We start from the raw sequence: 26,680 nt of genomic DNA on the forward strand, positions 1-26,680 counted from the left end.
GTAGACCTTTCTCTAGGGAACGCAAAATCTCTTCCACTAGTCAATACATGGAAGGTATTAGATAGAACCACACACAGCGACCACAACGCAATCGTCATAACTACGGACAGATATATCAATACACATAACATGGACCATGAACAGCAGCGTTTACTCACAGGAAGAGCCGACTGGCAAAAAGTTCGAGATATTGTTGAGGCGTCGTCATTACACACTGTTCAAGGCAGTATAGATTACAAAACGCATGTACTGACAGCTGTCCTGCAAAGAGCACAGGAAGCAGCTATACCACGGGCAAAACCTGGGTAGGAACAGAAGAAACCATGGTCGACAGAACTGGCAAGACTATGGAAGGATTCACGAGACAAAAGAAAGTACTACCAAGAAGCAAATACAGCTCCTGAAAGACAAATAAGACTTGATCTGTCTTGTGACGCTAAACAGAAATACCAAAAACAACTAACGACAATAATGCAAGACTACTGGACCAATTTTGTAAAAACCCAGCTACAGAACGACATCCGGGAACAATCATTCAAGACAGAAACAGAACGAGTTAAGACACCTACAGTTCTGCCAACACTAAAAGAAGCTGACGGCACAATGGCCAGAGGATGGAGAAGCACAGCAGAATATCTTCTGAACAGGCTCCTCCCAGATGACGACCCCACACAAGACGAACGACACCACGCTGACCTAAGTGAGAGCATGAGGCAGCCATACGTCAGTGACAGCGTAACCATGGCATTTGCGCAAGAAGAAATCACGACGGCAATCAGCATGCTTAAAAACCGAAAAGCACCAGGCCCAGACAAAATACTTTCAGAAACATGAAAATAAACACTAACACAAATCACTCCTTCTCTTACTAACACGTTCAACGAGACACTACTAACAGGCAGAATTCCAAACCTCTGGAAAGCTGCTAATGTAGTAATAATCAGGAAAACACAAGACAAAGAACCAACAGACCCCAAAACGTACCGACCGGTCTGTCTCTTAAACACTCTCGGCGAGGTACAGAAAAGGCTCCTGTGTGCCCGTTTACAATCGCACAGACGCCTCCTCAGCCTAACGCCCCATCAGTTCGGCTTCAGGGAAGGTAGATCAATCGAAGACGCCGTCAACCAAGCACTGACAGTTGCAAATAGCTTCGGCGACAAATACGTGGCCGCCATACTAATCGACATAGCCCGGGCTTTTGACAGCTTGTGGTGGCCATTCGTGTTCGCCAGGTTATGGGAAATGAGACTTTCCTCTACAATAGCCTCCTCGACTACTGCAGAGGCAGAGTGGCGGGGTGGAGGGCTGGTACACGGAAGGTTGTCAAGAGAATAACAAAGGGATGTCCACAGGGCTCGATCTGCGGGCCAACATTCTGGGATATCGCAATCGAGCCCTTGCTGAACACCCTGGACAGTGACGACAGTCTAAGAGGTGTGGTGGCTTTTGTAGATGACCTGCTCGTAGGGGTGTCAGCCAAGTCGAGAGCAGCACTAGAGACAAAAGGCAAGAAGCTGCTTCAGAAAATTAACAGCTGGTGCGAAGAAAATAAATTAAAAATAGCTCCCAACAAAACTGTATATTTACTGCTCAGAGGGACACTACAGAGGAATCCAATTCTAAAAGTAGACAGTACAAGCATACAGAGGAAGAAAGCCACACGTTATCTCGGACTGCATCTTGACGAAAAACAGACTTTCAAGCATCACAGAAAATTGACAATTGACAAAGCCTCCAAAATTATGCACAAACTAGCAAAATTAAACACAACTCAGTACAAATTACACTACTGGCTATTAAAATTGCTACACCAAGAAGAAATGCAGATAAACGGGTATTCATTGGACAAATGTATTATACTAGAACTGACATGTGATTACATTTTCACGCAATTTGGGTGCACAGATCCTGAGAAATCAGTACCCATAACAACAACCTCTGCCAGTAATAACGGCCTTCATACGCCTGGGCATTGAGTCAAACAGAGCTTGAATGGCGTGTACAGGTACAGCTGCCCATGCAGCTTCAACACGATACCACAGTTCATCAAGAGTAGTGACTGGCGTATTGTGACGAGCCAGTTGCTCGGCCACCATTGACCAGACGTTTTCAATTGGTGAGAGATCTGGAGAATGTGCTGGACAGGGCAGCAGTCGAACATTTTCTGTATCCAGAAAGGCCCGTACAGGACCTGCAACATGCGGTCGTGCATTATCCTGCTGAAATGTAGGGTTTCACAGGGATCGAATGAAGGCTAGAGCCACGGGTTGTAACACATCTGAAACGTAACGTCCACTGTTCAAAGTGTCGTTAATGCGAACAAGAGGCAACCGAGACGTGTAACCAATGGCACCCCATACCATCACGCCGGATGATACGCCAGTATGACGATGACGAATACACGCTTCCAATGTGCGTTCACAGCGATGTCGCCAAACATGGATTCGACCATCACGATGCTGTAAAAAGAACCGGGATTCATCCGAAAAAATGACGTTTTGCCATTCGTGCATCCAGGTTCGTCGTTGAGTACACCATCGCAGGCGCTCCTGTCTGTGATGCAACGTCAAGGGTAACCTTAGCCGTGGTCTCCGAGCTGATAGTCCATGCTGCTGCGAACTGTTCGTGCAGATGGTTGTTGTCTTGCAAACGTCCCCATCTGTTGACTAAGGGATCGAGACGTGGCTGCACGATGCATTACAGCGATGCGGATAAGATGGCTGTCATCTCGACTGCTAGTGATACGAGGCCGTTGCGACCCAGCACGGCGTTCCGTATTACCCTCCTGAACCCACCGATTCCATATTCTGCTAACAGTCATTGGATCTCGACCGACGCGAGCAGCAATGTCGCGATACGATAAACCGCAATCGCAATAGGCTACAATTCGACCTGTATCAAAGTCGGAAACGAGATGGTACGCATGTCTCCTCCTTACACGAGGCATCACAACAACGTTTCAGCAGGCAACGCCGGTCAATTGCTGTTTGTGTATGAGAAATCGGTTGGTAACTTTCCTCATGTCAGCATGTTGTAACCTTGTGCGAATGCACTGAAAAGCTAATCATTTGCATATCACAGCATCTTCTTCCTGTCGGTTAAATTCTGCGTCTGTAGCATGTCATCTTCGTGGTGTAGCAATTTTAATGGCCAGTAGTGTACCTATTAACACGGTAAGGACCCACCGCATTGCGATATTTGAATCCATTGCATGATTCGCCGCAAGTGCTTGGACTCACAGACTGTACATACACACTAACAAGACAATTGCAAGACGAGGTCAACGTAGCGTACTCCGGAGAATGAGCGGAACCTTGAACAACACGTCACTGGAGGCACTTTGCGGTGTGATGGGCACCTGCCCTATAGACATAACAATACGTTATAGAACTTTACTTTACTGGCTTAAGAGCGACAGGCTCGACGAAGTCACCGAAATTACGGGTACCAACATTATTAACGAAACACAAATGACACAATGGCGGATTCAAGCTTGGCAGAGGGTGTGGGATTCATGCGAAAAGGGTCGCCGAGTACACTTTTTCTTTCCTGATGTACGTGACAGACTACAACCGAAACATGTCACCTCAAGCCGGGGGTAGTGCATTTCCTGACAGGCCACGGGCCGTATCCGGTACATTTAAACCGTATGGGACTAACTAACGATGAAGTATGCGTATGCGGAGAAACTGGGACGCCAGAACTTGTCAAACTGCTGTGGAACTTGCTAGCACAAGTGAGACCTATACAGAACGACAATGACATCACCAGAATAATACGTAATCCCGATGACTGGAACACGATAAATCGCGTAGCCGATATTGTATCTAACACTCTGCACGAAGAATACAAGCGCCGAAACTCATATGTAAGGAGGCGTAGACAAACACAAAGAACACAACAAACACGACCACAGATTCCGAAATTGAGGAAGGAACACTAAATGAACATGACTCAGAAGGGATCAACAGGTAAGGGACCAAAACCAACAATGCATGACAATGCATGTCACAATGCAGTCACAAACAACACAACAGTCATAAAACAAACACCGTCACCACATACTAAGACTGTAGTAGTAAGATAATGTCGCTTGGGAGGAGAAGGCTCGAAGAACTTTTATTCCGAGGCTCCTCCTCCCCGATGACATCCTGCATAGTGTTTAAAGTATACTGCACACAAGTAGTAACGTAATGCTCGTATTACTGTGTGCAGACAGAGGTATATTCTCTTCTCTATTCAAAGCTACAATCAATGAATTTTACATGTCAGTAATGTATTAAGTTATGTAAGGAATAATGCGTTCAAGTTGCAATGAACTATATTCTATTTCTACTAACAAATTACAAACTTAAGTGTATTTCTCATGTAAAGGTGAAATTCATGTATTCTATGTATGAAGTGCTCAATCAGTATTTAATCTGTATTATCTGTGTAAACATACATTAGCACAAACCATTTCAGATGAGAATAGCTCGGGGTTGTACCCGAGACCTTCTCATCTGAAATAGAAATAGGCCATTATCAACCAACATGCTACTTAGATTATATTACACATCCAATTTTGCATATGACTTCCGTCTACATAATGCAACTATTTTCACCACACTTACTGTATTACATTTTCCTGTTTTATTTTTCTTTGACATTTGCATTATATAAAGTATATTCTCATCATCTAGGTAGTAACAAATTATATGGACTCATTTTAACAATTGTTTAGCACTCAATTCGCTATAACCTCAGAGAAATCTTGATATATTATGTTCTTTATATTATTTTTTTAAAAAAAGCGTTAACAACTGTATACCAATAAGATTTTAACAATGATAAGTCTTTGCTGTTAGATTCAGAGCATGGGACCCACCTTACATTTCAAGGCGGTGGGTTACTCTGTACTGCTAATGAAATAAAAAAATAAATAAAATAAATATTCATGTGATAGGGTTTGATTAAGCCCATATCTCGTACGGCGCAGCACCAAACTATAAATATTTTATTTATTTCCTTTATTGAAATTGCCTTAAATTATCTTATTATTTATGTGTACTAACATGTAACGAAAAACTGTTATGTAAATTGATGTGTAAGAACCATGAAGCGTTAACAGCAGCCGAAATCTTCATCTACCTCCACATAGCACAAGAAGTGTAAAAGTAAATACTCATTGCAAAAAAATGGTTCAAATGGCTCTGAGCACTATGCGACTTAACTTCTGAGGTCATCAGTTGACTATAACTTAAAACTAATTAAACCTAACTAACCTAAGGACATCACACACATCCATGCCCGAGGCAGGATTCGAACCTGCGACCGTAGTGGTATTTCGGTTCCGGACTGTAGCGCCTAGAACCGCTCGGCCACTCCGGGCGGCTTTTTGAGTTGTAATATTATTCGCAGTTTGTGTGTTATCCTCATCAGCCAGAACGTTAGGATCATCGACCTACTATTACACTACTGGCCATTAAAATTGCTCCACCAAGAAGAAATGCAGATGATAAACGGGTATTCATTGGACAAATATATTATACTAGAACTGACATGTGATTCCATTTTCACGCACTTTGGGTAGATAGATCCTGAGAAATCAGTACCCAGATAAACCACCTCTCGCCGTAATAACGGCCTTGATACGCCTGGGCATTGAGTCAAACAGAGCTTGGATGGCGTGTACAGGTACAGCTGCCCATGCAGCTTCAACACTACACCACAGTTCATCAAGAGTAGTGACTGGCGTATTGTGACGAGCCAATTGCTCGGCCACCATTGACCAGACGTTTTCAATTGGTGAGAGATCTGGAGAATGTGCTGGACAGGGCCGCAGTCGAATATTTTCTGTATCCAGAAAGGCCCGTGCAGGACCTGCAACATGTAGTCGTGCATTATCCTGCTGAAATGTAGGGTTTCGCAGGAATCGAATGAAGGATAGAGCCACGGGTCGTAACACATCTGAAATGTAACGTCCACTGTTCAAAGTGCCGTCAATGTGAACAAGAGGTAACCGAGACGTGTAACCAACGGCACCCCATTCCATCAAGCCGGGTGCTACGCCAGTATGGCGATGACGAATACACGCTTCCAATGAACGTTCACCGCGATGTCGCCAAACACGGATGCGCCCATCATGATGCTGGATTCATCCGAAAAAATTACGTTTTGCCATTTGTGCACCAAGTTTCGTCGTTGAGTACACCATCGCAGGCGCTCCTGTCTGTGATGCAGCGTCAAGGGTATCCGCAGCCACGGTCTCCGAGCTGATAGTCCATGCTGCTGCAAACGTCGTCGAACTGGTCGTGCAGATGGTTGTTGTCTTGCAAACGTCCCCATCTGTTGAATCAGGGATCGAGACGTGGCTGCACGATCCGTTACAGTCATGCGGATAAGACGCCTGTCATCTCGACTGCTAGTGATACGAGGTCGTTGGGATCCAGCACGGCTTTCCGTATTACCCTCCTGAACCCACCGATTCCATATTCTGCTGACAATCATTGGATCTCGACCAACGCGAGCAGCGATGTCGCGATACGATAAACCGCAATCGCAATAGGCTACAATCCGACCTTTATCAAAGTCGGAAACGTGATGGTACGCATTTCTCCTCCTTACACGAGGCATCACAACAACGTTTCACCAGGCAACGCCGGTCGACTGCTGTTTGTGTACGAGAAATCGGTTGGTAACTTTCCTCATGTCAGCACGTTGTAGGTGTCGCCACCGGCGCCAACCTTGTGTGAATGCTCTGAAAGATAATCATTTGCATATCACAGCATCTTCTCCCTGTAGGTTAAATTTCGCGTCTGTAGCACGTCATCTTCGTGGTGTAGCAAATTTAATGGCCAGTAGTGTAAAATAAACCCATCCAGGCGATAGCAGCGTCACCTGGCGAGGAATGACTGCTAATCACACGCACGGAGTCATGTACAAGGTAACAACCGTCTACTTGTGGAGCTCCCTTAGTGTTGTTTTGGTGCTGACGAGGTTCGCGGAAGCGACATTCAAAGCTGCTGTGACTTATGAAGCTGACGTCATCTTGCATTTCGTCACAATCCTCTCCAATGACCATCTTTCACAATAATTCAGCACACACTTCCGTTCGCGTTGACATAGCGGATGACTTCTTCTGTTTTCGCTGTATGCGGTATAAATCTTTGCTACTGTGCCTCTTGAAACCGCAAACACTTCGGCTCCTTTGATCACGGAAGCACCTACCATACGATCAACAACAATTTGTCCACTTTCGAATAGACTGAGCTCCGATATAGAGCACTCACAGCTACACAGAACACTGTTCTGAGCACGTCGGATACTTGTTACGTATTGAGGACTTTGCATGGGTGCCGTTGTGGTCGAATACAACAGCGCAACCTGCAGGCTTGCCTAGCATCTGCATTTTTATGTTCCAGGAAGCAATTCTCATAGTATTACCGATTTGTTTGTCCACCCCCGGTGTATAACAGCTTTTAAAAATCATGGACGTGTGGTGTGCACCAAGATTTTTATGCCTGCTAGCTAACGACGTACTGTTGAAGCTACTTGCAGAGTAATAACATGTTCGAAAGAACAGACACCACGCATTCGTATAAAGAATAATGAAGATTTGGCATCTGCGTAGTGGTTATACACAAAAACGTCTTCCGTATCGTTCGTTCCCGGGATATTCAGCGTAGGACGTGGTTACACGGTACTAGTTGCGTCGTCCTCTGGTAGGAGCGCTGCTGTAGCTTCCCTCGGTGCATCAAGAGCTTGTGGGGCGCAACGAGTGCATCACACGGGCATCTGCAGCCGCTCTGAGCAAGTCGTTCCCTCGCCAGCTGCACAATGTCGTCTCCGTGCTGTGATGTTTGCAAGGGTACGTACACATCTCTGTTCACGTAATGCTCATGCCTAAATTGCTGGCTCGTGCCTGTTTTTCTATTATCAGTTTATAAATATCGAACATTTAGCGGGACTGGCTGTATTTATCTCACCCACCGTTTACTACAAACAGATGCTACCATTTATTTTCAGCAGTAGCTGTATAATATGAATCATCCACGCCACTTACAAACCACGTTATTTCTTTCCTTTTTTTTCTGTATCTTAAGCCATCTGTAACTCTTTCACTTGCGAACCTTTGATATTACTTGAGCGCAGAACTGTTATTGTTCGAAATCTGTTTGATATTATTGATCATTTCTATGATTAATGTATTTTAATTTATATACTTTCAAATTTCTTGATTTCATTGTTGCACGTATATGATGATAATCAAACGTGAGTCAAGAAATAGCTTTTGTCCTTTATTTTCACATTTCATTGATTACCTATATTTTTGCCGTTTACTTTACCCAGTTTTTCATTGAAATCATTGTGGTGCATTGTCAGTGATAATTCACTGCAAAGCGCTGATTAGGATGTTATATAAAGATTGTTGTAACTTGAACTAAAATAACGTGGGAAGGCTGTGGCGTTAAAACCCGTAATGTTTGTCATAAGGACTAACTCGAGATATACGGTTTTAGTCTGTGTGGACAGAAAGGGAAAGTGTATATTTCTTTTCTTTCCTTAAAGGAAGGGAGAGGGTTGGTGTGACATTGATATTAAGTCAAGTAGCTTCTTCGTAATGTTATTAGCCAAATACTTACTAAAAAAAACGCTACAACAATGAGTTCGACCCCCGCATCGAAAATTTAATGAAAATTCAAAACCGTAAGTAGATGATACACGTAGGCTGTCTAACAATTCAGCAATCATACTCTAATACTGGCATCAATATTCTGACCCTCTGACGCGCTGTTTGCCCAGGACAAGAATTTCTTTTTTCCGCGAGTCATGTGCCGCCTATAGTTCCTACTTGCGATAACGTTTATTTTTCTGTATTTACAATCTAACCCACACGTTGCTATTTCTATTCTCAACTGGACTCCGAAGTAATTTAACTAGCAATAATATAAGAGGGAGCAATGCGCGGGACTCCACCTTCAAATCAACACTTACTACGATTAATAAAGACGGCAGCGACACATGGAAAACTACACATTCTGCAGGGGTTCAATATAAACCTTCGTCGTTCAGTTAATGCGTGTTTTTCCACCGCCGCCTTGTGTGCCGGCAACGCACCGGCGGAGTGTTTATTGATTTCCTCCCACGCAAAACTGACCTAGCTCACCGCTGCCACGTGTCTTGGGAGAGGATTGCATAAAATATGTATTTACTGCTGAGCAATAAACGTGGTTATACGACGCCTATCGATTTCCATCTTCCAATGCTACATGCTCCAATCGCAGCTGGTAAACCGCTTCACCGAAGCTGTTTGAATGAAACATAGAAACATTACAGTGTATACGCTAATTGATAGTGAAAACTAACGCAGGTGAAAGTATACGATAACAGCCAAATCGTTCCACTAAACGAGACACTCGCAAGATTGCTGTGAATATGTTGTGACGAACCGCTTCTGACTTCGGCATGGAATACTGGCCCAGGCAGAACAAATGTGTCTGAAATGTAAACTTTTCGATTAAGTCCACATCTTCTTTTCTTCAGTAGCGCTACAGCACTTAGTGAGCTTAGGCTTCTTCAAGAATCTTCCTCCACACTTCTCGATTATTTGCTGCTCTTTTCCACCCCCGGACTCCCATACTGGTGATATCCGTTATCACCTCGTCGATCCATCTTCTTCTAGGTCTCCCTTTTCGCCTAGCTGAATGGATCACACCTTTCATCGTTTTCTTTGGAATTCTATCCTCTGCCGTTTTCTCAAAGTGTCGTAGCCATGGTATTCGCTGTGATTTCACAAATTTTACTATGCCCTGCCTTGTATTAACTCTAGTATTCGGCACTGTAGCGTATTCTCCAGCCCTCTTCCTCCCTTATTGGCCCATAGATTTTGCGTAGTATTTTCCGCTCAGTGGTTCTTAGTGCATTTTTATAGTGTTCTGTCAACGTCCATACCTCTGACCCGTATGTGATAACTGGGCGGTCTAGGGAATTATATATTTGCAGTTTTGTTTTTCTTGCAACAAGGCTATTTTTGAAAAGTTGCATATTTGCAAAGTAAGCTCTGTTTCCTGCTTGTATTCTTTCCCTTATAGCCTTTCCAATTCTGTTGTTATTTGTTATTAGGGCTCCCAAATAGTTAAAAGAGGACACTTCTTTGAAGCATTTCCCATTGATGCTTAGGTTTTTAGGGGTTCTTCTGGCCTCAGATTGTGACATTACCATATAATTTTTTTTTTGTTTTCATTTACTATGAGGCCAATTTTTAAGGCTTCTGTTTCCATTGCCCGGTATGTTTCTAGGAGTGTATTGGTATTTCTTCCTCCTATAGCATTGTCATCAGCGTATGCACATATCTGGCTAGTTTTCGTAAATATGGTGCCTCTTTTGTTGATTTTATTTACTACACTATGCAGGGCTATATCGAATAGGACAGTAGAGAGACTATCACCTTGCTTCACACCTTTATTAAAGTCAAAGCTTTCACTTGTTCTGCTAAAGCCGACCGCGGTGGCCACGTGGTTCTAGGCGCTGCAGTCCGGAACCGCGCGACTGCTACGGTCGCAGGTTTGAATCCTGCCTCGGGCATGGATGTGTGTGATGTCCTTAGGTTAGTTAGGTTTAAGTAGTTCTAAGTTCTAGGGGACTGATGACCTCAGATGTTAAGTCCCATAGTGCTCAGAGCCATTTGAACCATTTTTTGTTCTGCTAAGGACCTTTACCTTTGCTCTTGTCTGTCATTATCATTCTGATTAGTCTTATTAGTTTAGCATATATACCAACTTCTTTCAGTATTCTGTATAGTTCTTGCCGATTTCTGCTGTCAAAGGCTTGTTTGAAGTCGCTGAATAGGAAATTCAGATCTATATCATATTCATAGAACTTTTCCATCATTTGTCTTATCACAAATATTTGATCAGTTGTTCCTCTGTCTGGTCGAAAGCCACACTGATATTCCCCTAGTATGCCTTCTCCACACTTCTGTATCCTTTCGCTTAATATACTTGTGAAGATCTTATAAGCTGTGCTTAGGAGTGTTATACCTCTATAGTTTTCACATGCTGTTCTGTCCCCTTTCTTATAGATGGGGTTTATTATTCCAATTTTCCAATTATCAGGCATAGTAAACTTTTCGATTAAGTCCACATCTAACTGGGCTCAAATTTCTACCATGGTCGCTGGCTGGGGAGTGAGGTATAAGGGGCGATTAAAAAGTTTCCGTCTTGAGGACGTCACTCCTGCGTATATGCAACGCAGGCACTAGTCCGATTCGGGTATATAAACACCGACATACAAGCGAGGGATTAGTGTGGCATTTGTGTTTCCAACATGTGTACGGAAATGACAAAATGTGCATTATGGCGGCGTTATTACCAAGTGCGTCCAAACAGGACAAAAACTGGTAGACACCCTACAGAGAATGAAAAATGTCTATGTGGTAGCATGTCTGTCGAAAAGCACCGTTGTGGAATGGTGCGCCAAGTTCTGTGCTGGGCGAGGTTCGACACAAGACGCCAGCCATCTAGAACGCCAGAGTCATCCGTTACGGACAAATGGGTGACATTGGAGCACCCACCCTTCGTCAGTGGGACGACTGCCTCAGTGTTCACGGCGAATTCGCCTGACCGGCATACTCATTCTGGATGTATGGCCTTTCAACGGTACCTTTTCGATCGCCCCTTAAACATTCATGATGGGGCACAGGTATATTCGGCTGCTGATGTAAGATGACATGTAATGCGCCACTGTGGTCCAAGATGGATGGGTTGAGAGGATTCTGTAACTTGGTCTCCAAGGTCATCTGACCTCAAACCCCCCGATTTTTCTCTCTAGGAGCATCTCAAATACGAAGTGTACAGCACTCTCCTTCATACTGTTAAGGAACTGGAGCAGTGGATTGCATAACCTTCCAAGATTCACAACATTCTAAATTCTATTAAACTAACTGGGACAATGCTTCATCCTGAAGCCAGTGGCGGTTAATAGTCAACACATTTGTAATTATCTCTAAAACGGGTCGTTTGTGGAGCCATGTTTAATGAAATGGTCTTGTTTCTAATATCGTTTATTTTCAATCGTGTCAATTTTCGCTATCAATCATAATACTTTCTTATTGCTTTACACGTGGCAAGGGCCTTATCGACCGTACGCCTGCTCTAAGAGCCTCTTCCATTTCTTTCTGTCGAGTGCACTGTTTATCCATTTGGTGATGATGTTCGTCCTAGCTGTGTCCTCCTGGATGTTATCTCGCCACACAGTTCTGGGTCTTCCTTTTCCTCTCATCCCATCTACACTCATGCTCATAAATTAAGGATAATGCTGATACATGGTGAAACAACGCTCTGGTGGGCGGTCTGCGGGTTTAAATCACCTCAGGATATGACCATGCGGTGCATTTGACCTGCGGTCAGGGTTTGCATAATAATAATAATAATAATAATAATAATAATAATACAATTGTTATAAGGTGACAGAATGTATAATACATTTTATGCAGATATATTTCATGTGATTATCTATGACATGAGGTCAGAGAGAGACAATATTTCTTTCCTCAGAGTGGCCACTTTACCCGTTTTCCGCTCATGTCGTGTTATTTAACTGGTAAGTATACAAAAAATGGCTCTGAGCACTATGGGACTTAACAGCTATGGTCATCAGTCCCCTAGAACTTAGAACTACTTAAACCTAACTAACCTAAGGACATCACACAACACCCAGCCATCACGAGGCAGAGAAAATCCCTGACCCCGCCGGGAATCGAACCCGGGAACCCGGGCGTGGGAAGCGAGAACGCTACCGCACGACCACGAGATGCGGGCAAGTATACAATAGTTCAAAACGAGTGTCAATAGCATATGAGTGAAAACGGATCCCTCAGCAATAATAAGTCGTTGACTTGCTGGTGGACGTAAGAGACGTAATTTTTACAATACTTAAAACGTTTGGTGTTTTGGTTCTCCTGCCTCGGGCATGGATGTGTGTGATGTCCTTAGGTTAGTTAGGTTTAAGTAGTTCTAAGTTCTAGGGGACTAATGACCACAGATGTTAGTCCCATAGTGCTCAGAGCCATTTGAACCATTTTTGAACATCAATCCAAGCCACCTCCACCAAACGGAACTGACAACTGCAATTGTAAGGGCGCCTTTTTGAACCATTAACATAATTACGATGAATCAAACAGTTGTTAACCCTGCAAAGAGCTCTCATTCGACCAGGCTTAGATTATATGTGATCTCTTTGAGACAGTGGTTCGATAAAGGCACTCTTAAAATAAGATTTCTCCTTTCTTTAGTCCAGGGTTCCTACAAACGCCTTGTCAAACGAAGAAATGGAAATGTCTTTGACTATCCGAAGAAGGTTTCTAGCCGAATATTCAAGAAACGAAATACGATGTGCTTGAAATACTGCAAGAATTACGTTGCTACGCTCAACTACCAGCGATAACACGTATTGAGGTCTAATACTGCCACATTTTATAATAGCTGAAGAGACTGTGAATGTACACGGACATCTGCTCCGTATATATAGCACAGCCAGTCCCTTCGAACTGCCGTAAAAAACGATTTAATACTCAGCAACAAATATACACGGTGTACCATAACTAATCTATTTCTATATTTGTTCTATTGTTAGTAAAAAGACCCTCTAAGTACTTAAAGCGGTCAACAGTCTTGAAAGTGAATCGATCTACAGCCAAAGGCACAACACTTCTGATTTTCTTACTTATGATCAGGTATTGTATTTTTCTTCATTAACACGTAATCGTGTTTTCTCAGTGATTTTGTAATAGTTTTGCATTATCCCGATTAATTCTGTTGTGGAACTACTTATTAGTGCTACATCATCTGCCTAAGCAGTCCGGAGCCGCGCGACTGCTACGGTCGCAGGTTCGAATCCTGCGTCGGGCATGGATGTGTGTGATGTCCTTAGGTTAGTTAGGTTTAAGTAGTTCTAAGTTCTAGGGGACTTATGACCTCAGCAGTTGAGTCCCATAGTGCTCAGAGCCATCTGCCTAAGCAAGTCTAGTAATCTAGAAGACTAGTAATGTTCACCTCCTCCAGTTGGATCTCTTGTGGATTGGTTTTAGTAAATTCTCTATCCATTTTCTCAAATTCTCTATCCATCTTCTCTATCCGTGTTCTATAAAATAGGTGAAATGGCGTCCCCTTGTCTCAGTCCGTGTAAACCTTAAAGTTTTCAGTTCCTCCTATCTGTCTAGTAACAGCGAATAAAATAAATTTTAGTTTCATCAAAATTCTAAAGAAAAGATAGCTTAGTACTAACATAAAAATCCGTGTATCAATAGACTATTTACCAGTAACGTTATACGGATGTGAAGTGTTAATATTTAGGAAGAAAATTAAGAAAGACTGTTAATATTCGACGGAAAAATACGAAGGAAAATTTCTGGACCTGTTTGTAATGAAAATAACAAGAAATGAACGACAAGGAAAAATGAATAATTAAGATAACTGTACAAACACCATAAGATCGTCGAAATGCTAAAGAATGTGGCCGCGCTTATGTCCGACATCAACGTGCAATAACTGTTGTGGCGTAACAAGCTAGCTACGCCACACTGAAGTAGCCGTCTTGCGTTAAGTCTGAAACAGGATACTCTATGAATGCTATAAAGAAAAGAACGGAGTTTCTCGTATACTTAACTTTTATTCACTTCTGCGGTACATCGCTCTTGATAATACAAGTGAGACTCTCTCCAGATATGGTTAATGGCGCCTTGCTAGGTCGTAGCCATGGACTTAGCTGAAGGCTATTCTAACTGTCTCTCGGCAATTGAGAGAAAGGCTTCGTACGTGTAGTCGCAAGCAATGTCGTCCGTACAACTGGGGCGAGTGCTAGTACGTCTCTCGAGACCTGCCTTGTGGTGGCGGTCGGTCTGCGATCCTGACAGTGGCGACACGCGGGTCCGACATGTACTAATGGACCGCGGCCGATTTAAGCTACCACCTAGCAAGTGTGGTGTCTGGCGGTGACACCACAATAACCATTCACAGACGACAGTTGGCAGCCCTAGCAGTGGAGGGTATATAAAGCGCATTGGGGGGGGGGGGGGGGGGGACGCGGGAAACAGTGCCTTCGTCGTAATAACGCGAAAACGGAACGATTTATCCAACTTCTAAAATGGAATGATCATTGTCTACCGGTCCAAGGGTGGAAGCATTTCCGAAATGGCTAACTTTGCAAACTGTTCGCTTTTGTGAGTGTGTGTGTGTGTGTGTGTGTGTGTGTGTGTGTGTGTGTGTGTGTGGTGCTGAAGTCTGATCAACTTCGTTGATTTTTACTTCTGTAGGGAATGGAGAGGGTAAAAATTTTCTCTGTATTTATTTATTCTTCTTTCAGCTTTAGTTTGGGCACACAGAAGGGTCCTTTAACTCGCTGCTTTTGGTGTGTGTTTGAAAACAAGTGTGTAGAAGTGCTAAAGGACCTTATGCCCTTAAATTATGGAGAATTACGTAGGGATATCATTTACGGAGGCTCAAATACTATCGCCTTCGGTACTTTATATTTGTGGTTGCGGAAGGGTTCTACCGTACCTACTGTGGTGAGTTGTGGTGTACTGTCACGTATCATGTCCAACTTCCGAAATAAGGTTCGTGCCTTCTCCTTGACCTTGTCTGAGAGGTAAGATTCGCTTAAGGCTCGATGAATATCATGATTCCGGATCTACCATTGGGCTCCAGTGATCCATCGTAGGCATCTGCTTTGTACAACCTGTAACTTCTTGTAGTTAGTGGCACACGTAGTACCCCAAGAGGTCGATCCATACAAAATAGATGGTTCGACTGTGGCGTGGTACAACTGGAGTTTCGTGCGTTGGCTGATGTACGAGCTCTTCAGAAATGGGAGGTGAGCTCCCAGCATTTTGAGGCCAGACGTCTTCTTCTCCATAATGTGATGACTATACAGCAGTTTGGCGTCCAGATGCACTCCAAAGTATTTTACAGTTGTTGCCCAGGGGAGTGGCTGGTCTGATACCCGTAGGCGTTCATTGACGATGGATCTCCGACGTGTGAAGACAATAACTTTGGTTTTCTCTGCATTTACCGTTATTTTGTTCCTGTGGGTCCAGTGGTCCACTAAATCTAGTTGGCGCTGCATCCGTGTGACGAGGTGGTCCATTCTGGTGCCTGCAGTCAGGAGCGCTGTGTCGTCGGCATAGGAACTGGCAGTAACATGTGGCACCGTCGGGAGGTCATTAATGTATAAATTAAACAGCAGTGGAGATATGACCGATCCTTGTGGAAGTCCTTCAAGGACAGGCCGTGTTGTTTAATTCTTGTCATCAATGCGAACATATAATCTGCGATCATGAAGAAAATTGTCGAGAAGTTTTAAATAGCAGTCTGGTAGGGGAGTGGTACGTCGGAGCTTGACGATAAAGTTGCGTCGCCATACTTTATCGTAAGCCTTCTCTATATCGTGAAAGACTCCAATGGTATTTTTTTTTCTTGTTGAAATTGTCTTGGATAGATTCCGTGATGCGCAGTAGTTGTAACTCAGCCGATAGCTTCGCCTGGAAGCCAAACTGCTCCGGTCGGATGATGTTGTGTGCCACAAGGATGTCCAGCATGCGTTTCAGTAGGACACGTTCCATTACCTTTCCCAGCGTCGGCAGTAAACTTATGAGTCTGTAGCTGCCAAGGTGTGAGAGATCCTTGCCCGGTTTTAGTATTGGCACTATTCTGGCAATCTTCCATGCCTCTGCGAAGTATCCAGTCCTGAGGCAGCTGTTCACTATCTGGGTGAGAAGCACAATAGGCTTTCTCGGTAGGTGTTTCAATTCCGTATTGCTGATTCTATCTGTTCCAGGTGAGGTGTGTTTGGTATACCTGATAATCCTCCGAATTTCCTCCGGCGTTGTCAGCCGGGGCATAGTGTTAGTCGGGGCGTCCCGAATAGCTTCCCATTCCGCCGCTGTGTCCTCCTCTGCACGGTGGAGTGCATTATCTCCATCCTCCGTGGGGGGCGTAGTCATCTGTTATGTACCCGCATACAGCTCCGCCTGCGCCAGTGAGTCGTACAAGAGGCTATGGGGTCATCGAATTGCCCTTTTGGGGGGCTGTTGCTGTCTGAGACTTTTAACTATTCGCCATTCATCTTTGGTGCGTAATAGAAAGTTGTCCATTCGGAGTTCCCACGTGTGTTGCTTCCAGTCCTGAACCTTCCGCCGGAATTCTCGGGTAAGTCTGTGAGTCTCCCGTCTATCATCCGGATGGCGGTAACGGACCCATCGTTTCCGAAATCGATTGCGCCTTGTCTTAAGTTCCTGCAGTGGTGGTGGAAACTCGTCATAATTGACTTCTGGTTGCAGGCGCTCCGTGAGTGCTCATTGTTTCGCACTGTTAATCTTCTTCGTGAGTACTGCGACTGCGACATCAATCGCTTCTCTGGTAGTAACAACCTGGGTTGGTCGCACATTGTTGTTGAGGTACGCTTGGAACTGCTGCCAGTCGTAAGTTCTTGTCGTCGGCAGTGGGAGCTGCAAAGTAGCCCTCTCTATGAGTCCTAACACCGGTCTGTGGTCCGACGAAAGATCATCCAGCGTCCGCAGATGGAGATTCGGATTGATGTTCTTGATTATGGCGATGTCTAGAACATCAGGGTCTTGTGTCTGGACGTAAGGTATCCTCGTCGGTTCGCGTGGTCCATGGACGGAAACATGTAAATTCTCAGCCAGTGCAAACAACATATGTCCTTTTGGGTTAGTCTTACGGGAATTCCAGGCAACATGTTTACTATTAAAATCCCCTCCAAGGAGGATCTTGTCGTAACCCTCTGTAACGGCGTAAAGATCTTCTGGGTGGAGAGGCTTCTTTGGGCTAAGGTAAGCCGCAATACAGGTAATGTTTCCGAGCGTCGTGTGGATTGTTACTGCCGTGGTCTCTAAAGTCTGGAGTTGGGGTAAACGTTCTTGGTGGTGACGAATGCATTTTTTGATCAGAACTGCAGTCCCTCCACCCCGTTGGTCCCGTCTGTCGGTCCGGTAGATGTGCATGTTCCTCAAGCGGAGGTCGGTTGACTCGCGGAGATGTGTTTTGGAGACAAATGCTATGTCTATCTTGTGGCGATGTAAGAAGTCCGTGATTCTATTTTCTTCAGTTTCAGGCCGTTGGCATTCCAAATGTAGAAGTTAAGATTCCTCGTGTGATGCCGTCTATCCAATTAGGGTGTCTGAAAAGCTGTCAGTACGCTTTCTACAAGCGAGAGGATAGACGTCAGCTTCTGCTGGAGGGCGGTGAGTAGTTGAAGAATATCTGTTAACGCTGGTGTAAAGGTGGTCGACCAGGCAGATGTCTCCGCTGGTGTTGGCGTCGGTGGATGGGCGTGTATTGCTTCGGAGTAAGAGCGCTGTTGTCTTGTCTGTCGTAGAGTCACTCTGGGTGCCGGTTGTGGTCGAGAGGCGATTGTTTCCACAGGGAGAGGTGCCGCTTGTTGTTGGGTGGCCGCCATCGCTGCCATGGCCGAGTTCTTCACAATTATAGGCCGTTGTGGGGTCGACTTCTTTGGTTGATTGGCGACTCCATAGTCTCCTGTGCACTACGACCAGATAATGGGTATACTTGGAAGGAGAGACAGCATTGGTCGTATATTTTTGTTTATTATCGCAAAATCGATTTTCGGTCACTTAGCGACCATCTTCAGTGCTGTAATATATAACTTAAATTAGTAAGCACTGGTGTCAATAAGCTTACGGCGATCACATAGCTTACGCCGTAAGCTTATTGACACCAGTGCTTACTAATTTAAGTTATATATTACAGCACTGAAGATGGTCACTAAGTGACCGAAAATCGATTTTGCGATAATAAACAAAAAAAAATATACGACCAATGCTGTCTCTCCTTCGGCTTCATTGGTGTCCTTCTAGTATATTTCCGTATGAGTTCTTGAAATTTGGGGCAGCCACGGAAGGTCGCTGGATGTTCTTGTTCACAACTGGCACACTTTGGGGGCGCCGTCCTAGGATGGGTACAATTCGATGACTTGTGGGAGCCACCGCAGTGGACGCAGTGGGCTGGCATGCTGCAGTAGTTCGCTGTATGCTCGAAACGTTGGCAATGTCGGCACTGGACTGGTCCTTCTTTACTATTATAGGTTTCTATTATCACTCGTGTGTAGAGCAGGTATTTGACATCGTATATCTTGTCACTGTCTTTTCCGGATGGGAGGGTGACTCGGTACACAGGTTGCGGTATCAGTTGTTTCGTCTTCTCGTCGCGTTCCTTAAATTGGTAGACTTGAAGCACTTTGAAGCCTTTTTCCTTGAGGGCATAGTAAAGTTATTCTTCGGTAACTTCCGCCGGAAAGCGTTTGACAACTACTTTCAGTTCCCTGTCGTCTGGTGCTTGATGCGTAAAATAGGAGAAGCTGTGGTTCGTGAAGAATTTTATTGCACGTCTTTGGTCTTCGAAGGACTCAAAGTGGTATTTGATGCGGTCCTTTTGGTATATAGCTTTAAGGTTGCCCTCTAGAAGTCCGTTGAGCGTTTCATTGAGGTGAACGTAATCCTTTGTGTAATAAATAGTGACTGGGGGCACTTTGCGAAGCACATTCTTGTCTCTGTCCACGGCTTCTGCGGCATTAGAAGTTTGTGCCTGTGGCTTGTCGGTGGGTGATGGAGGCGCAGCTTGAGGTGTCAGTGGGGCGAATCGATTCGTCGTGGGGATGGTCTCTGTTCGTCTCTTAGCCGGCTTGGCTTATGCGTTGCTTCTGCGCCGTTTGTTGTGTACGAGCGTAAAGTCCTCCTCTGCGTGTGGGGAGTCGTTGTCGTTTTCTGCTGGAAAGGCCGCTGCCATCTCCGCGTCGTCGACCGTTTGGTGGGGGTGCTGTGATTAGACATCTGAGTCCAAAGATGGAGATGCCAGACAGGTATCGTTATCCTGCTCTTGCGTTTCTCGCGAATAGCGGATAAGGCGTTGTATGTCCTTCAGCGTTTCTTTGTCCTCCTCCCGACATATATCGAGTCTTCTGGCGTAGTCCTGGCGGTCGTCTTCATTGCTGCGTCCGTCGTGATGTGACGTATGGCCGACGTCCGGATACGGTTTCGTCGTGTGGAGTGTAGTCTTCTGCGGTCGAATGGCGCCTGTCGATCGTCGTTCTATCCTGTCACGAACTGGTGCCGTAGCCTGGGTCGTCAACCTGGGATCCGTCCCGTGTGGAGCGGCCGCTGGGGCGTCCGGCGTGCCAGGCCCAACCGTCCGACCAGCAGCCGACTCCGGCGCGTCCGAGGCGGCTGCCCCGGCCGCGCGCGCATTGTCCTCGCTCGTCGGCATCGCGAACTCCACTGCCTGAAACTGTTCGCGTGTCACCGTGGTTAAAGTACACCGTGCATGGCAAAATGGCGCACGACATCAGTAATGCCATACATGAATAGGGTGAACGACGGCTGCGCAGATGTGTGTCAACTAATAGGCGTGCAACCGTTGAGCAACTGACCACCCAGTTGAACCAAGGGGCTATCCCCAATGACCGATGAGCGATCATTGTCGTGTGTGGCCTCTGCAGCAGGCGCATCGCTGGAGCGGATTAATGAAGTTTTGTGAGTGGGGGCAGTTGCCTAGAAGTGAAAGAAGACCCAAGGGGTCCTCCATTTGATACTCCAAAAACCTTCAAAAGTTTGTTTTAAGCTGTTTTGATAATTAAAAATATCAAACTGCAAAAAAGTGTTTTATTTTAGACAAAAATGTTTTAAATTTCTTGAAATGTGTAGAATTCACATTTTTTTTCTGAGTTGTTAATACACAGCAAACTGTTTGTATATGCTCCTGATTTCTGGGCAAGCAGTCTAACAACAATAGTAGCAAAGACAAGATGGGAGTAAAGCATATAGCACCCTAAGGCCGGTATTACAATATAAAATTTCTTTGTCAAATATCTTTGTCAAAGAAATTTGATGGTGTAATAGGGAACCTTGTCAAATCTAGTGTGTCGTCAAATAAATTTGATCAAATCAAGCATCTCGCTGTAGATTTGATCAATTAAGTCGCTTGTCTTCTGTTCTCTGCAATGTGACATGTTACAACGTGGAGCGCTAGCATCGCTGCAGCGTTCTGTCATCTGTAGTGTTTTTATAAACATTGCCAGTAAATACAATTGGTGTGTACTGACAACTACAAAATTAGTAGAGATGTATGAAGCTGATGAGGCGTTTTACAACGTGAGGCACCCTGAATACACAATAGATTAATAAGATTGGAGACCTAACTTAGCTCTCTCCTGTAGCAAGGAATCGGAGTATTACAGTGAGCCTGTCTTCTGCAGATATAGCAGTTCTTAAGTGAGTATTGTGCTTTTTAATATGAGGATACACTTCGCTGAGCACATACAGAAATGTATGCTCATCCATTCTTAAGTAATTGATTGACGACTTGACGTCCTCCACTATAAGCTCACGTAACAAGTTTTGTTTAATGCTTTTATCGTGTCCCCATAAAACCGACGGCTTCACCCAGGTACGTTTCCTTTTTTTCCACCGCTTCTCTTCCGCATGTGCACACAGTGCAGTTGTGGTACATGCAACTGCTGCGGTTAATACGTTGTTGTTGTCAGCCATCTTGAATTTTGACGAAAAATATGATGACAGTTAATACCCCTTTTTAGCACCACGTCAAAGATCTTTGTCAAATATATTTAACGAATATTTGATCAAATCTTTGACAAAGAAATTTGATATTGTAATACCGGCTGAAGGGAAACGCAAAGCGCGTGCTGTTGTGGGAGATCGGAAAGCCCTGCTAATATTTGGCGTCCGCGATTCGAACAAGAGGGGGAGCACAAGTACAGGTAGTACACTCTCTCGGGCACACAAAGTAAGGTGGCTTGGGGTGTACTGAACTAAATCACTAAATCCACTGTTCAAGAGTCTAAGTTCGCGTGCTCAATTTTGGCGCAGATTATAAAAATTACCATTTGATTTTAATTTAGTTTCGACTCTCGGATTGGGAGGTTGGAGGACAATGGCCTCAGAAAACGATAAAGAAATCAGATAAAGTGGAATTTGGTTTTGAAAGGCTTATGTTTCGATGTTTCTTCCTAAACTGTGTCACTCAATCCTTGCCTGCCATTTTTTACTCTTTGTTGAATGGGAAAAGTAAATTATTTCGCTCAGAAAACTGAAGTGCAAAGTGGCATCGATCACTTACGTATATGCCTTTGTTCCATGTCAAAAGTATATTTGAGGAGTTCTTCCTCTTGCGCTTGATTAAATACGCATTTGAAGTTATCCTGGATCTACTTGTCCATAGTATCACTGTTGTTTTTTAAGAACTCTTCTTTTAAGTGTGTTTCTCGAAACACTGAATAGTTTGTCTACTGTAGCAAACGGTATCTTTTCTTCTCTTGCAGCATCACGTCCCTTTTAAATAGTTTGGGAATCCTACGATTGTTGTAGAGATTTTTTTCAAATAATCTTACAGCGTCATAACGTAAACCTGTGACTAGAGAACATAGCTTTCCACCACGTTGGTAATATACTAATGCCTTAACATATTTATTTCGTGAAATACTGTCTTATTGTCAATTCCGTTGTCTTGAAATACGGTAAATATGTTACGAAATGCGTGCTCGGGCAAAGTGACGATGTCAGGCGACTGGCCACTACTCCCGACTGGATGCCATTACGTTGTCTGAACAACAAATTACACATCTAGGCAAGTCATTAATAAATACGTGGTTTCGAAGGTTAAAATATAACTTTTTACCATTGTTGTAATTGACTATGAATTTGTCACTTTTTTTATATCAGACATAGAGGAAACACGATATCTGTTGTTTCTTGACATGGTCAAGTCGGAGGTACGCAATTTGTTATTGTTTAGTTATTGGATTCACAAAAAAAGGTCCCCTAGCTCGTGGTCGTGCGGTAGCGTTCTCGCTTCCCGCGCCCGGGTTCCCGGGTTCGATTCCCGGCGGGGTCAGGGATTTTCTCTGCCTCGTGATGACTGGGTGTTGTGTGATGTCCTTAGGTTAGTTAGGTTTAAGTAGTTCTAAGTTCTAGGGGACTGATGACCATAGATGTTAAGTCCCATAGTGCTTTGAACCATTTGAACCTTTATTAGGCAAGAGCGCAACTTATTACTTTTACTGATTATTTTATTGATTACTAGTTTTAGTAGTTTGAGCTAAAGATGTTGGCCATATTCAGATCAAAACATAAAAATCTTTTTTCTTTGTACGATCACCAACCGATGGGACACATAGTCGTAAATTCTGTACAAACTACATAGCACAATCTTAGTTTACAGCTCGATGAAACATGAATGTAAAATCACCCAAGACTAAGAGAACGTTACACCCACTGCTTAATAACGTTATATCAGATAATTTCCACATGTGCAGAGTGAGATCACAATTAATACATTGCGTTACTCTAGAGACGAAGCAATAAAAAAACAATACTAATTTTCATTTAGTCATATGAAGTTGTATCGATTGTGTGTGACAGACTCGAAATGTGCAGCGTGAACATCGCAGTTTACAAAGTTACCCATGACAAGCAGTATCGGTGAACAACAAGGAAAATGCCCGTCATACTGTGATCTGAAGACTGATGGCAACGTTAGCCGAAACTAGTAAGCAATAAGAATAAATTGCGATCTTTGCTAACAGATGATTTTTTCTGAATCCAACAGTATATATATATATATATATATATATATATATATATATATATATATATATATATATATATATATATATATATAAACGAAGCCCTCGTTTTTGAGAGGATTCCTGAATTTCTCTGTCATGGACTAGAAAAGTGTAGTACAATCGGTAGGAAAGATAAGGTAACCAATAAAATGAATTACTACATAGTGAGCATTCTGCCTGAGAGATAATGGGAAATTATAAGAACTACTAAAATAAAATTGCATTATCAGGCCGGGAAGCCTCTACAATCTCGGATACCCGATCTCGATATTGAATCATGTACCATTACAACCATTACAAGAATTACGTTCTGTCACTCAGTTACCCAGTTCCCGTGCTCGGAATCGATGTCGCGAACCACCTCTGAAGTGACTATGCTGACGGATCCAGTTAGAGACATTATACATTTATTCTTCACATGTTCTTAATAAAAAGAGCACAAGATAAATAAACTGAGGAAATAAGAAATCTAAGTTCCTTGTGGTATGGCGATTGTATTATTTGGAAATTATGCACACACATTGGAACAAAACTATATCATAATATGTAATTCTTCTGTCTAACAGCTACAAGAAACATTAAAATGGAAAAATGATAATTCCGGAGACCGAAAATCTCCTCTGTAGGAATCAACATGGTTGCCGAAAACAACGATCGCTCTCTTCGTTCACGAGACCGAGAAAGCAATAGATACAGGCGCCCAGATAGATGCCGTGGTCCTTGACTTCCGGAATGCATTCGATACACTGCCTAATGAACAAAATGCGAGTGTTCGGAATTCCCGACCAAATGTGTGAGTGGACTGAACAGTTTCTAGCAGAGCACCGTACATCAATCTGAACGGAGTGAAGTCTTCAGAAATAAAAGTACCTTTAGATGTGCTCCAGCATACACCGTGATCAAAAGTATCCGAACACCTGGCTAAAAATGACTTACAAGTTCGTGGCGCCCTCCATCGGTAATGTGGTGGCCCACCTTTAACTTTGATAATGGCTTCCACTCTCGCGGGCATACGTTCAATCAGGTGCTGGAAGGTTTCTTGGGGAATGGTAACCCATTCTTCATGGAGCGCCGGCCGCGGTGGTCTCGCGGTTCTAGGTGCGCAGTCCGGAACCGTGCGACTGCTACGGTCGCAGGTTCGAATCCTGCCTCGGGCATGGATGTGTGTGATGTCCTTAGGTTAGTTAGGTTTAAGTAGTTCTAAGTTCTAGGGGACTGATAACCACAGCAGTTGAGTCCCATAGTGCTCAGAGCCATTTGAACCTTCATGGAGCGCTGCACTGAGGAGAGGTATCGATGTCGGTCGGTGAGGCCTGGCACGAAGTCGGCGTTCCAAAATATCCCAAAGGTGTTCTACAGGATTCAGGTCAGGACTCTGTGCACGACAGTCCATTACAAGGATGTTATTGTCGTGTAACCACTCCGCCAATGGCCGTGCATTATGAACAGGTGCTCGATCATGTTGAAAGATGCAACCACCATCCCCGAACTGCTCTTCAACAGTGGGTAGCAAGAAAGTGCTTAAAACATCAATGTAGACCTGTGCTGTGATAGTGACATGCAAAACAACAAGGGGTGCAAACCCCCTCCATGAAAAACACGGCCACACCATAACACCACCGCCTCCGAATTTTACTGTTGGCAGAACACACGCTGACAGATGACATTCACCGGGCATTCGCCATACCTACAGCCTGCCATCGGATCGCCACATTGTGTACTGTGATTCGTCACTCCACACAACGTTTTTCCACTGTTCAATCGTCCAATGTTTACGCTCCTTACACCAAACGAGGCGTCGTTTGGCATTTACCTGCTTGATGTGCGGCCTATGATCAGCCGCTTGACCATGAAATCCAAGTTTTCTCACCTCCTGCCTAACTGTCATGGTACTTGCAGTGAATCCTGATGCAGTTTGGAATTCCTGTGTGATAGTCTGGATAGGCGTCTGCCTATTACACATTACGACCCTCTTCAGCTGTCAGCGGTCTCTGTCAGTCAACAGACGAGGCCGGCCTGTAAGCTTTTGTTCTGTACATGTCCCTTCACGTTTCCAATTCACTGTCACATCGGAAACAGTGGACTTAAGTATGTTTAGAAGAGTGGAAATCTCGTGTACAGATGTATGACACAAGTTACACCCAATCACCTGACCTCGTTCCAAGTCCGTGAGTTCCGCGGAGCACCCCATTCTGCTCTCTCACGATGTCTAATGAGTACTGAAGACCCACCCACCGTCCCCGCTCCTAAACTCGGTAGCACACCCAACAAACAATTATTTTAGAGAATTATTGCTTATCAGCAGCGTAATCTCCATAAGAATAACACAGACCGGAAGTGAGTTCTTCTGCAACACGGGTTAAGTAAATATACTGGACGCACAACAATGGTCCAACAATGGCCCAAACGAGGACAAAAATCGTCCAACAATGACATAAGACAGCGCAAAAATCGTGCAACAATGGCGTAAGCGAGCCCAAAAATCGTACAACAATGGCGTAAGCGAGCCCAAAAATCGTACAACAATGGCGTAAGTGAGCCCAAAAATCGTACAACAATGGCGTAAGCGAGCCCAAAAATCGTACAACAATGGCGTAAGCGAGCCCAAAAATAGTACAACAATGGCGTAAGCAACACCCACCCACCACCCCCGCTCCTAAACACAATAGTCCACCCACACAATACTTGTACTATTAAAACCAATAATTTAACTCCCTATTTTAATCACCCTGACAAGGAGACCTCACTTACCGCGAGGCCATTTCATAGGATGGCCTTCGGCTGTGTGTCTGAGCAGGACTCTGAGGTTCTTATTCTATTGAGGTTATAACAACTATTTAAATAAATTGTCCTTGGCATATTTTTCTTATCTTTAAGTTTGTGGTTCATATAACATTTTTATCTATGTAGTTTTGTAGTTATTGTTGTTGTTCGTGCTATATTGCGGACGCATAGCTTAGCTCTGGGTGTCTCGCTGGGCGTTGGCTTGCTACGTTCACTTGTGTTAACGTGTCACAGCAATGCC

The 26,680-nt window shown here is 44.1% G+C and overlaps 1 protein-coding gene across 2 annotated transcripts in view; it reads left to right on the plus strand.

Moving 5' to 3' along the window:
* The window catches only part of LOC126198702 (transcription factor Adf-1-like), a 117,435-nt gene that overhangs the window by 47,078 nt on the left and 43,677 nt on the right, over positions 1-26,680 (plus strand). The window contains exon 1 of one of the 2 annotated variants that reach the window (XR_007540094.1): positions 7,746-7,852. The exons of the other annotated variant lie outside the window; for it this stretch is intronic. The gene's annotated coding sequence lies outside the window, so the exon portion shown is untranslated. Of the gene's footprint in view, positions 1-7,745; positions 7,853-26,680 lie in introns of those variants that run through there. 2 annotated transcript variants of the gene reach the window in all.

The sequence above is a fragment of the Schistocerca nitens genome, chromosome 8, assembly GCF_023898315.1.
Source record: "Schistocerca nitens isolate TAMUIC-IGC-003100 chromosome 8, iqSchNite1.1, whole genome shotgun sequence".
Taxonomy (NCBI): domain Eukaryota; kingdom Metazoa; phylum Arthropoda; class Insecta; order Orthoptera; family Acrididae; genus Schistocerca; species Schistocerca nitens.